General features: G+C 39.2%; 1 pseudogene; it reads right to left on the minus strand.

Moving 5' to 3' along the window:
* Positions 1–5,491: 5,491 nt before the first annotated feature.
* LOC150001472 (follistatin-related protein 1 pseudogene) lies at positions 5,492–6,512 on the minus strand (annotated as a pseudogene).
* Between the last annotated feature and the right edge of the window lie 5,985 nt (positions 6,513–12,497).

Below are 12,497 nucleotides of genomic sequence, written 5' to 3' on the forward strand. Positions count from 1 at the left end.
ATACTGTTTTTGATACAAGGTTGGATGAATGTGTAGATGCGAAATCTGCAGATGCAAAATCTATGGATATGAAACTCAGGATATGAAGGGCCGACTACTTTATTTATTGAAAAGTATGTGAGGATAAATCAGCCCATGCAGTTCAAATCTGTGTCACTCAAGGATCAAACTGTATATATGTATGTATGTTTGTTTGTTTATTTCCCTTTATGGGTATTTTCTTGATTGAAACAGGATTTTCCAAATTTAGCTCAGATTATTCAGGATCTGTGCCCTAGATAGCACATGAGAATCACTAAAAGAAGTACCCCAGGTAATGCTTATTAATTGAGAACTGCTCTGTAGTGTAAGCTCTCAGAGAGCAGGACCCATAGGAGTATTCATTTAATGGACAATTGACAAAGATATCTGGGCCTGTAATCCAAACCAGCCTATGAGTAGCCAGAGTTAGTGAATGAATGTCAGTGTGGTATGGGTATGATTCTCACAGTGAGAAATGTGTATTTGAAGTCATTTCTTTGCCTTGAAAACATCAGCTCTCCAGAAGGCCCTTATTCGGAAGGAAATACATTGCTGTATAGTGACACTCAGTTCAAATTAATTCATCAGATCAACCCCAAGGGAATGGACTTGGGGTGAGAAAGTTTTAGAGAATGCCATGAGATCAACAGTTTCTGAGGGCAGAAAAGTGACATATTGAAATCTGGGGTCCTACATGCCAATGTGACTGCGTGAAGGCTTAGCAAAATTTGTAAGGAGAGACATTAGAAGGGCAAATGCCACAATCAGTTGCCTATTATGAATTTTGGTAAGGGGCAGCTGAAATTCTAAAATGCTGTGTGGTCCAAAAATGTGTCCTTAGTATTAAATTTCTTTAGAGCAGATTACTTTTTTATGATGAGATTAGGGGCTTTATGAAAAAAATAGAAATATAACAAGATCTATTATTTTTTCATAATTCAATTACTTTGTCAAGAAAATAATTTAAAATAAAAACCAGTAAAAAAAAGGAAAGATTCACCAAAGATATTATAGACTTACTTTTTTCCGATAGATTAGATGTGTATATTATTTAGTTGTGATAATTTTTTTTTGTTTTTTGTATATTTTATTGATTATGTTGTTACAGTAGTTCCAATTTTTTTCCCCTTTGCTCCCCTCCACCCAGTACCCCCCTTTCCCCAGCAACCTCATCCCCCTTAGGTCATGATAATAATTCTTATTGCATTTTATTTACCAAATGGGTGTATGTGGTCACTGACAACCTCCAAATTAACTGGTGGAAGGAACTAAACTATAAATCATAATTCACTGATTGTAGATATAAGTGAATTTTTTTTCCTCAATCAAATTCCTTGCCACTTTGAAGGTTAAAGTAGAGTGGAGATACAGACAAAGAAGTTACTAGAAAAGTTAAGGAAAGCTCAACAAAACATTCTGAGATAAGCAAGATTAAATAGGATAATATCCCCAAACAACACTTTGTAAACTATAAAGCATTACCTAAATATTTATTGTGAGAAAATATTAAAGAGAAAGTCATCGTGTAATCATTTATTATTTGCATGACTCTGAGGAAAGCAGAAACAATACTCTTCAGCTAGTAAAAGTGATGCCTCTCTGATGTGGAGGCTGTACATAAAGTGACTAGAAATTGACATGATTGTTACTGATTTTATTGCTGTGTAAATACTAATAAAATTTTTGCCCTACTGGTAAGCCAGTCAGTTTGTCAAAGAAATTTAATGCACTTTATAGTGCTGAACCAGGTGCCATAAAAGATTTTGTTATAATGGAAACAGTCGCTGTGTTTCTGTCTTTTAGTAGCTTACAATTTAAGAAGAGAAAGGAGAGAGCTGGTGTAGCTCAGTTGGGTGAAGCGTAGTCCTGTAAACTGAAGGTCGCGGGTTTCATTCCTGATCAGGGCACATTACCTAGGTTGTGGGTCCAGTCCCTGGCTTGGTGTGTGCTAGTGGAGATCTATCAATATTTTTCTCTCACATTGATGTTTCTCTCCATCTCTCTCTCCTTTTCCCTCTCTCTAAAGTCAGTTACCATGTCCTTGGTCAAGGATTTAAAAAAGAGAGACAGAAAGCAGAAACAAAGACACAAATGAGTACATACAAGAGTATATTAATAAGTACATAGCCAATTCTGGCTACTGTAAATGATGCATTTAATTTGGTAAAAAATAGTTATTCAAAGTCCCCTTAGCACTGCTTGTCATTCCCCCATCCCAATACTGTCTGATTGTGACTGTATTCAGTTCACAATCCCTCCATTATGTCTGATTTCCTTATCAACCTCTTTTCTTGTCCACACAGATTATCATGTCTACCCTGAGGGTGCTGTTATTCAGTCTTCTTAATGTTTTACTCCTTCTGAGTATTTATAGTCAATTGCAGGGATTTCAGGAGGAATTAGCTCACTACAGTTTGAGGACAATAAAAGATCTTGTTGGATATTGGTAAAAGAGAAGTTTTGTGTAGGTGTGTGCATGTGTATTTTGTTTGTTTTGGTTTGTCTTTTATTTGCTGTTGTTATTTGGTTTATTTAAAGTTGTATCTTAAAATTTAGTTATTTCTTAAATAAAGTTGCTGTCTTTATTTATCTTTTCGTACATAATCAAAAACAGTAAATGGCAGGCTGTTGAATGCAGGGTTAAACTTTAACTGCTGATATTACCTAATTTTGATAAGCTTGCTTCCCATGTGTGTGTTTTTATTATATGCTCATAATTGTGTTGATTTGCTGAGCTGACCTCCCTTCCCTTTCTGTTAAAGAATATGGCAAATGAGATTTAAATCTTGTTAAAATTACAGAATTTTCTTTCTCTCTCAGTTCTTTACTCTAAAATAATCTTTTTGTCCCCCCTAATTTCCTATTTTATATTGTTATAATAGGCAGTAAATCTACTATTTTTGATTATCACACTTAACAACAATGAACAACTGGTGACCAGATTTGCTATTTTTTTATGGTCCCTAGATAATTGTTATGCCAAATGAAAAGTGACTTCTTTTTTAAAGTTGAAAGTAGGAAAATTTCCCCAATAGTGTTACAGAAGAACTGGAGTGTTTTTAACATTTTTTGAGGACATGAAAGAAGTCTGTGTTCTTCACATTGACAGTAGAGGGGCTTACCAATTGAACAGGGTGTGATTGATGTGCTTAAGACAAAAAACATTTTCTGACAAAGTGTTAATAAACTCTCTCTAGCTGTTGTAGGTTCCTTTCAAGATCTTACTGTTTGTTTTTGAAGTAATGAAATTTACAAAGAACTATTATAAGGTTCTAATTGAATTGCACGGAAGTAGCCCTAGTGTGACCCAAAACGGGAGAAAAAACTCCAGCCCACAAAACCCCATACCATGAAGCAACTCTCTGCAGAATCATTGATTATGAACATGAAGTGGAAAGAGAGACCCAGGTCTCAAATAATTAGCCTTAGTTAATGAAGACTTCTAAGATATGGCATGTTGATGTGATAACTTCTGTGGGACATAGGGAGTTGAAAAAGATTGGCAGCTATAAAAGACAAGTGTTTATTAAAACACCTTTTAAATAGCTGTAGGATATAATAAAAAAAATCTTTAAAGCAACTTATTAAAATAAAGCCTGGATGGAATTGATAATTTCACCACATGCAGCTTTCACAAATCTTGCTTGGCTGTATTTTCTATTATTATTATTTTTTTACCCTCACCCAAGGGCAGTTTTCCATTGCTTTTAGAAGGAAAGGAAGGGGGAGAGAGAAACTTCAATTGGTTGCCTCCCATGCATGCTTGAACTGGGGATCATCAAACCCACAACTTAGGCATGTGCCCTGACTGGGGATGGAAATGACAACCTTTCAGTTACGGGATGATGCTGCAACCAACGGAGCTGCACCGGCCAGGGCAACCTCCTTGGCTTTTGTAAAAGCTTGTACACACTTCATGGAATCTTAACAGGTATTATTATCTAGATTATGTGCTCTCTCCATTTTGATGGGGCATGTTAAAAGAGGTTCATGACACATATACTAACAGGAAAGCTGCCATTTTCAAGCAAACACTGATGCATTTAAAACTTTTGTTTTCAAAAGATAGCCAGTGACTACAAGTAGTTACATAAATATTAATATTTTATCCTCACTTCATAACATATATAAATGTCGACTTCCCGAAATCTAACATAATGTTGTATGTCAACTATAGTTGAATAAAACAAAAAACAAAAAACACCTTATCCTGTAGATAACAAAATAATTTTACCTGTGAGTTTATTAGTTTATAGAGAGCTTTCCCATCCATTGTCTGTGATCCTCACAATAATCCTATGGAGTATGGAAGACAGGTAATGAGGTTCTTAATTTTCATATGGGGAAACAGGCTAAGAGATGAAGAGACTTGCACAAAGTCACACAAACTTATACAGGGTCACACCCTATATAAGTGGAAGAACAGGGATACAAACTCAATATTTTAACTGCAAGGTCAATAGTACAGCTGGTACCTTACAGGAGGGTCAAATGAAATAATGTACACAGTCCTTAAGCCAGGTCACATCACACTCCAAGTGCTCAGTATATGCTGGTTATTATTATCACAATTATTGTTATTTGACACTGACTCTCTGCATATGAAAAAACGCTATTCAAATATCTACATATTTAATTGGTAAGTTATAGTATAAATATTGTCCTGTATAGATAATATAACCAGTGATAATATTTTGGGCTTCTTGGCAAAGAGATATTGGTAACTAACCAGCCCTCTTACCCATGTTGACATTTCAGTGGCTCTGTTAGCTCAAAATTAAATCTGGAATAGAGGATATTCTGTATATCTGCACCAGTTCCACCTCAAAATCCTCAAATATTTGATTCCTCTTGGGCTTTTCTCTGTTGGAACTGCCATGGGTTGAGAGTTAATGTGGGTTTGGCAGCTTTGGGAAGATGTGCAACTTGGTTCTCTCAGCATTGTAGGATGAAGGACCACTGAGTGGTTCTGTGTTGCTGTCTTCCAGACGGTGTCTGTGACTGCTCATCCTCAGTGTGCTATTGGCTGTGTGTATCATTGTCCAGAGCTCTGAGTCCTTGGGTAGAGGCTGCTATTTCTTTTGAGTCTCTGGATTTGCAGATAGAGCGTGAATCAGACAGCCATTCTGCAAGCAGTAAATGGAATGGATTATAACGCTAAACTGGAACTTGCCTTGGAAATGTATCTGTGCTGAGCTGTGGAAGTACTGACATGTGCCTGCCCTTCCTGAGGGCCCAAACGTGTAGAAGAGTCAGCTTCATGACTTAACTAGCACAGATGATTACTATAAATAAAAAGCCTGATTACTAAAATTAATTCACCGCATTTTAGGTCAGCTGGACATATGACCAAAAAGAAATCCCTTAGTTTCCTATTTTTATATTGTTACAATAGGCAGTGAATCTACTTTTTTTTTTTTTTTTTTTTGCCAGCCACCCATTTCCTTTATTGCCAAACAAATAGACAAAATAAAACTTGTTGCTATACAAGCAAATACTGGTGCTTTGGCGATTGTAGCAGACTCTCGTGTATGATGGATTCAGCGCTGAAGTGGAGAAGGTGCTGGGCTCTGGACACTGTTCCCAGATGCCTCCTCACTAGATCTCTTTGGTGCTCACTCTCTTGGCCTTTTCAGCTGTTTCCTGGTGCTTTTGGAGCTCCTGGACATATCTGGTCATCTCCTCCTCTGTCTGGGTCTTGGCCCCCTTCTGATTCTTCCCGTCACAGGTCACGGCCGTGCAGACCCAGTTCCCACAGGCACAGACGCAGCGGTTACAGTCCACCTCAGTCTCAGCTCCGCCTGCATACATTTCATCGTCCAGGGCACACTTCTTCTCTGGAGGGTTGAAGGACGGGTTGAGGCACTTGAGGAACTCTTGGAAGCTGAGTTTCCAGCCAGCATTTTCATCAGACAGTTCAATGAGAGCATCGACACAGAGTCCTCTTAGCCGCTTGTTGTTCTCCTGGTCTGCGTAGGTGGTGATGTTGATGGCGGTTTCATTCTGCTCCACAAATTTCAGGAATTCACTGGAGTCCAAGCGAGAGTCTCCATTATCAAAGTTCTTAAAGTACTTGTCCAGGATTTCACTGTAGTTGCTACCTTTGGAGAACCAGCCATCTGGAATGATCTCTGCTTCCAGCCACTGGATGCAATGCGACGCCGGAGCTCATCGCGGTTGGACTGATAGCAAACAACGGGGCTGGCAGATGGACTTACAGATTTCTTCTCTTTGCAGTGTCCATCATAGTCAACCTGGATTTTGGATCCAGTGAGGCAGGCATCTCGATGCAGCTCACAGTGGTTGAGGTAGGTCTTGCTGTTGCTGCCACACACAGGCCTCTTGTGAGGTTTGCATTGCTTGATGCAGAGGCAGGTGGGCTCTCCCTTCTCTGTGGCTGCACATTCTTGCCCAGCTCCACAAAACACATTGGCACAGATCTTGAATTTGCTCCTTAGTTCCTCCTGTCTGGATGAGCATTTGTTCTTCATATTCTCGTTTGCTGGACTTCCATGCAGTTTGATTTTCTGGAACTTCTGGCTGTTTCTAGTTTTGAGGTAGTTGTATTCCTTCTTAGTTGTAGAGGGAGATGCAGTGTGTCTGTCTACGCCTCCATCTTGGCGGGAAGTCTTATTCATTATTGAATCTACTATTTTTGATCATCACATTTAACAACGATGAACAACTGGTGACCAGATTTGCTTTTTTTTTTTTTCCTAATGTGTAACTTTGATTTGAACATCCAAATCCTGACAATAAGGCCTGTGAACTGGAGACAGCTGCTTCCAGGGGCCTGAAATCTTTGAAGGGAAGATGGGAGAGAGGAGCCTGGGAGGCCTCCTTTGGAGTGTGTAAGCAGAGAGACCCAGACCTCTGCCCTTACCCACTGGAAGAAAGGGGAGAACAAAAGAGGGCAGGGATTCAAGTTTTTCCTCCTTTGATTTTATAAAATTATGTTGCCTCTACTAGAAGACCTCAGAATGAAATCCAAGCTTTCCCCAGGGAGCAGAGATAGGGCAGAAAAAATTTATTTGGGAGCTTCAGGCCTGTTAAGTCAAGATAGGAAGGAAGCAAAGAAAGTACGTGGCATTATTCTTTCCAAAAACAAGCATTACCCGACTGTGAAGGACAACTGTTTTAAAGTCATTTTATTGTTCTAAGTCTCAGTGTATGTTTCCTTGATTTAACATACTGGAAATATATTTTGTTGAAAATATTAAATGGAGAGATCTAGCCAGAAGCAGAATTTAATGTGGAAACTGAGGAGTGTGCAGGGGTGAGTGATCTCCTTTGAACAAAATTAGGATTTCTGTTTCCCAGGTGGAAGAGAAGAAATCATTTTTAGCTCTTTTCATACATTAAAGTGTATTTTTTGGTGCTATAAGTGGATTCAGGTTTCAGAGGCATTATATACTTCACAGAGCTGGGGTAGGTAGTAGGAATTTCCATATCTAGTAGCTGTGGAAGTGGTTCAGTTATGATGCTAGGAAAGGCACCTGGCTCAGAAGTGATTCCCATCAAACACCTTTAATGAAAATCTTTCCCAAATCGTCACATACCACAACCGAGTATTTATTTAGTGTCCATTTGCAAATGAACCTGTGCTGGATGATTTTCAAATAGGTTGGGCAGCTGTTCCATACTGCCTGCTGGAAATTTACAGGAAATGAGAGCCTGGGGAGAGAAGGAAAACAGCCCCAAATGACTTTTGTGCAAAGACAAATGATACCTTAATTGGCAGCCTTATGATTGGATCAGAAATGTGGTGGCCTTTTAATTTTAAATGGAATGTGCCGACTCAGGTGCTGCAGACACATTAATAAAGAGACAATCTTGTATCCTCAGAGAAATGCTTCAGAGCCTCTTATCTGACGGTCATTTGAGAACATGTGTCAAGTAGGGCAGGAAACCACAAGAGACCATGAAGTTTGCACATGCTAGTGCCTTGCGGGGTATTTCCATTAGATGTAGTGGGAATAATCATGTTAAGCATTGCTAAGTAAAGATTTTAGCCATAGAGCTGATGAAATGATGAACTGATGAATCTTCTGCCTCCAAAGATATTGGGTCTCAGGTGACGAAAAAATCAGTTCCATTCATCACCTCCCAACCTGGTCACTTAGGTAGAAAAACAGGGTCTTGCTAATGTGTAATGGCAGAATCAGTTCGGTAGGAGATGAAATTTAAATTTTTGAGATCCTCTGTAAGAAAAAGAAATCTTACATGACTGTTTCTGCAAAATTTAGACAGTAGATGGATGTGTGCAAACACTGTAGGTCCTGTCTCAGGCTTTGGATGAGATAGGAGTAAGGAAGGGAAGGGCACTGAAATTCAGCCTTCATTATCTCAAGGTAAAGCTCTCTCTGATTCTAGCACACTTGGGAGGTTTAAGGTATAGAGACAATTTTTCTACTCATTGATAGCGTAGGTCCCAGGTTAAGCTGTTGATTCATTCACTTATGTGTGGTATGTGCTGTTATAATATGTCTACAATATTGCCCAAGGCACTAATGTAATATCAAAATTGACTACGAATGTGCTCACCCCCAGTTTGAGTTTATTAAATCTGGCCAATTATTGCTCTTGTGTCCTCTGCAGGATAAAACAAAATGTTAGATGAGAAATAAAATTCCCAATGTCTATTTATTTAAGCTTTAAAAATCTGGCAAAACAGAGGAAAATGCTCCTGAGTATTTGGATATGAAAACATTGGAAACAGTCATTAGTGAGTGTTTGAAAGCTTTCAGAAGAAAGACAGGGATAAAAGGAATTGAATAACTATCTAAACCTTTGGATTTTAATAATACAACTATTTTTCAGTAAAATGCCATCTAATGCACTGTAGTTTGCATTCAGGATTGCAATTCTGGACTAGCTCCTATGAAATAAAGATGAATTTTACTGAATTCTAACTGCTGAGATAAATCATTATTTTGTCATCACAAGTTATGAGTCTTGAAGCACAGATTAGCTTTTTTTTTTTAAGTATATTTTATTGATTATATTGTTACAATAGTTCCAATTTTTTTTTTCCCCTTTGCTCCCCTCCGCCCAGCAACCCCCTTCCCCAACAATCCCCTCTCCAAGTCCATGCCCATGGGTCGTACATACAAGCTCTCCCGCCTCACCCCTTCATATATTCTTCTTCTTCTTTTTTAAAATTAATTAATTAATTAGTTAAATATTTTAACAATAAAAAATAACAATTCCTCCCTCTCAGACTTAAGACCCTTTACAATCTTATAAAGGACAATGGATGAAGGTCTCGAGCTCCTCTAGCTGCTTCAAGCTGGACATGGTCGTCGTCCTACCTACCCGTGGGTCAAGAAATCCCTAATAAGAGTGGGGATGTGGAGGGGAGGGTGGCCTTCCCACAAGGGGAAGGATCGTGCAGACTCCAGGTTGGTTGGCTGTCTCTGGACAACGGCATGCTTGGTTTGACAGGCTGGCATCCTTGTTGTATTCTGGGGGCAACAGGGTTAAAGGACATCATTTAATCCGTAACCACTAGATGACAAAAGACAGGTATTAATTTTTCAATGTCCCACATTAGGGAAAAGAAGGGCTTCTTTGGAGGAAGGTGTGCCAGGTACATCTCACCTGTCCAAAACCCTTTTGCCCATTATACTTATTTTGGACTGAGGGAAATATTTTAGGTTTCCCCCATCTCAGGCCTCTGGGCTTTTTCTGTCCAAGCCATTAGGATAGAAAAGAGAAACCAGTTTTAAAGTGAAGCCCACAGACCACCCCGTTCTTCACCAACCCAGCCACTTAGTTCAGCCAAACCATTGAGTCTCAGGAGGCAGCAATGCAGACAGGATTAAGTGAGGCCTATGCATACAGATAATCACTCAGGTAATGAGATTGTAGGCTTATGCCCTTTGAAAACAGAAAACACATGTTAATTTATGTAACATAACCCACATACAAGTCTCTAAATCTGTAGGACTGTCTTATCGGAAGGAAAATCCTTGTCCTTCTAATATTCACTGAACTTGCATTTCTATTCTTTATATTTTTATTCCCCCCCCACTAAAGAATTTTCTGTTTGTTTGTTTTTCCACTACAGTTGTCTCACTTTTTTTCCCCCTCTTGCTTCCCTGCACCCTGCCCCCCCCCCACAGTCAGTCCCCACCCAGTTGTCCATGTCCATGGGTCATTCATACATGTTCTTTGACTAGACCCTTCCCCTTCTTACCCCTTCTCTCCCTCCCATCTCCCCCTTTGTTACTGTTAGTTTATTCCTTGTTTACATACCTCTGGTTCAATTTTGCTCATTTGTTTGTGTTGTTCATTAGTTTCCTGTAACAGGTGACAGCATAAGGTAATTTTCTTTTGTTGCCTGGCTTATTTCGCTAAGCATAATTCTCTCTAGTTCCAATCATGTTGTTGCAAATGGTAGAAGTTCCTTCTTTCTTTCAGTACTTATTCATTGTCATTTTCCCCCTTTGTACTCGTGTTCCTCTCTGTCTCTCTGTTTCTTCATCTTCTTAAAGCAGACCCTTTAGCATCTCTTGCAATGCTGGTTTGGTGGAGATGTATTCTTTTAGCCTTCTTTTGTCTTGGAAACTCCTTATTTCACCTTCCATTTTGAATGAAAGCCTTGCTGGGTAGAGTATTCTTGGTTGTAGGCCTTTGTTTTTCATTGCTTGGAATATTTTTTGCCATTCCCTTCTGGCTTGTAGTGTTTCTGCTGAGAAATCTGATGATAGCCTTATTGGAGCTCCCTTGTATGTTATTAGTTGTTTCTCTCTTGCTGCTTTTAGGATTCTCTCTTTGTCTTTGAATGTTGGCATTTTAATTATGATGTGTCTTGAAGTGGGCCTGTTGGGGTTCATCTTCATTGGGACCCTCTGTGCTTCCTGGACTTGCGTGACTCTTTCTCTCGTCATGTTAGGAAAGTTTTCTGTCATTAGTTTTTCAAAGAGGTTTTCTATCCCTTGCTCTTCTTCTTCTCCTTCTGGAATTCCTATGATACGGATATTATTACGTTTCATGTTGTCCTGCAGCTGTCTTAGAACCTCTTCAGTCTTGTTCAGTCTTTTTTCATTTTGTTGCATTGTCTGGGAGTTTTTGTGTAGGTTGTCCTCCAGCTCGCTGATCCGATCTTCTGCTTCCTCTAGCCTGCTTTTAATTCCTTCTACTGTGTTCTTCAATTCAGAGATCGTATTTTTCATTTCCTCCTGGCTCTTATTGATAGCTTCTATGTCCTTTTTCATGCTCACGTAATTTTCTGTGAGTTCCTTGTAGTTTTTCTGGAGTTCTTTGAAGTTTCTGCTGAGCTCATTCAGCTTCTCCATAATCCATGTTTTGAATTCCATATCTGATAGTTCGCTCCCCTCTATTTCATTTAGCACTCTTTCTGGGGATTCTACCCAGATTAGCTTTTAATTTATTTGTTTTCTTAGAATAATTCTTTGTAATAACAATAGTAGAATAGGAATAAAGTGTTTTAGAAGAAGAACTGTTACATATTCCTTGTTTTATATGAATTTCCTGTAGGCCATGATCAGCTATCTGTAATTTACTGGGATAAAAATAAATTACAACTTTTCTGAATTCTCAGTTTCTTGCTATCTTTATGAGATTGTTCTAGGTATGGCCAAGTTTGGAACTCAAAGATAGTTCTGACTTGTATGTAGGCTTCCTCAGCAAAAATAGTGATTATAACAATAATATAACAGTTATGATGGCAAAGACTTATGAGATGAGTATAACAGGCCTGTCAAGTGGGTACAGTTTTTGCTCAAATTCATTTGCTAGGCTGGTGTAGGATCCCCAGATGCTGTAGGTGTTAATTGCTCAGAGTTCACAGCTGCACTTTCTGAAGGTTGGCTCTTGGCTGATAAAAGCCATCTTGCCTGAAATGACCGAGGAGACCTATAGGTCAATGACTGATTGACATGGCAGGGTGACAGCCCAGCCCCCTTGCCTCTGGTTGACCCAACCTGTGAAGTTCAATTTACGCTTCCAGACTTCCTATGGGGTCAGACCGGACTTCTCCTGAAGCTACATCATTGTCCAGCTCCTTCGCTGCCCTGCCTGCTTCCTTTAGTTTCTCAAAAGCACTTCCTCAATAGATTACAGTTGCTCAAGAACACCCATTTTAAAGCTCTGCTGCTAGGGAACCTGACACAAGACAAATTCATGGCAAAGTCAGACTACACTTGAGAACTTTGTATCTTCACTCAAGTTTTTGATGAGTTCAGTGATGAAAGGCAGGAGAAAGGATAAGAGAAAGGGGTGCAATTCTATAATTTCAGTATTTACAATGGCTGACTGGCAAGCAGCAAAGTGAACTTTTAAATTAAATATGGGAAAAATTTCCATAGTTCTTGGCAGCAAACCAGCACAATGCCCTTGTCCTAAGAAGTGAATTTTCATAGTCATTTTGAAACCAAGCTGTGCATTCTGGCATGGCCTGACATTTGCCCCCTGGTCAGGGTCAGGCATTCTGTGATACCAGACAGCCAATT

The sequence above is a fragment of the Furipterus horrens genome, unplaced genomic scaffold (genome assembly GCF_987537825.1).
Source record: "Furipterus horrens unplaced genomic scaffold, mFurHor1.1.pri manual_scaffold_9, whole genome shotgun sequence".
NCBI classification, from domain to species: Eukaryota; Metazoa; Chordata; class Mammalia; order Chiroptera; family Furipteridae; genus Furipterus; species Furipterus horrens.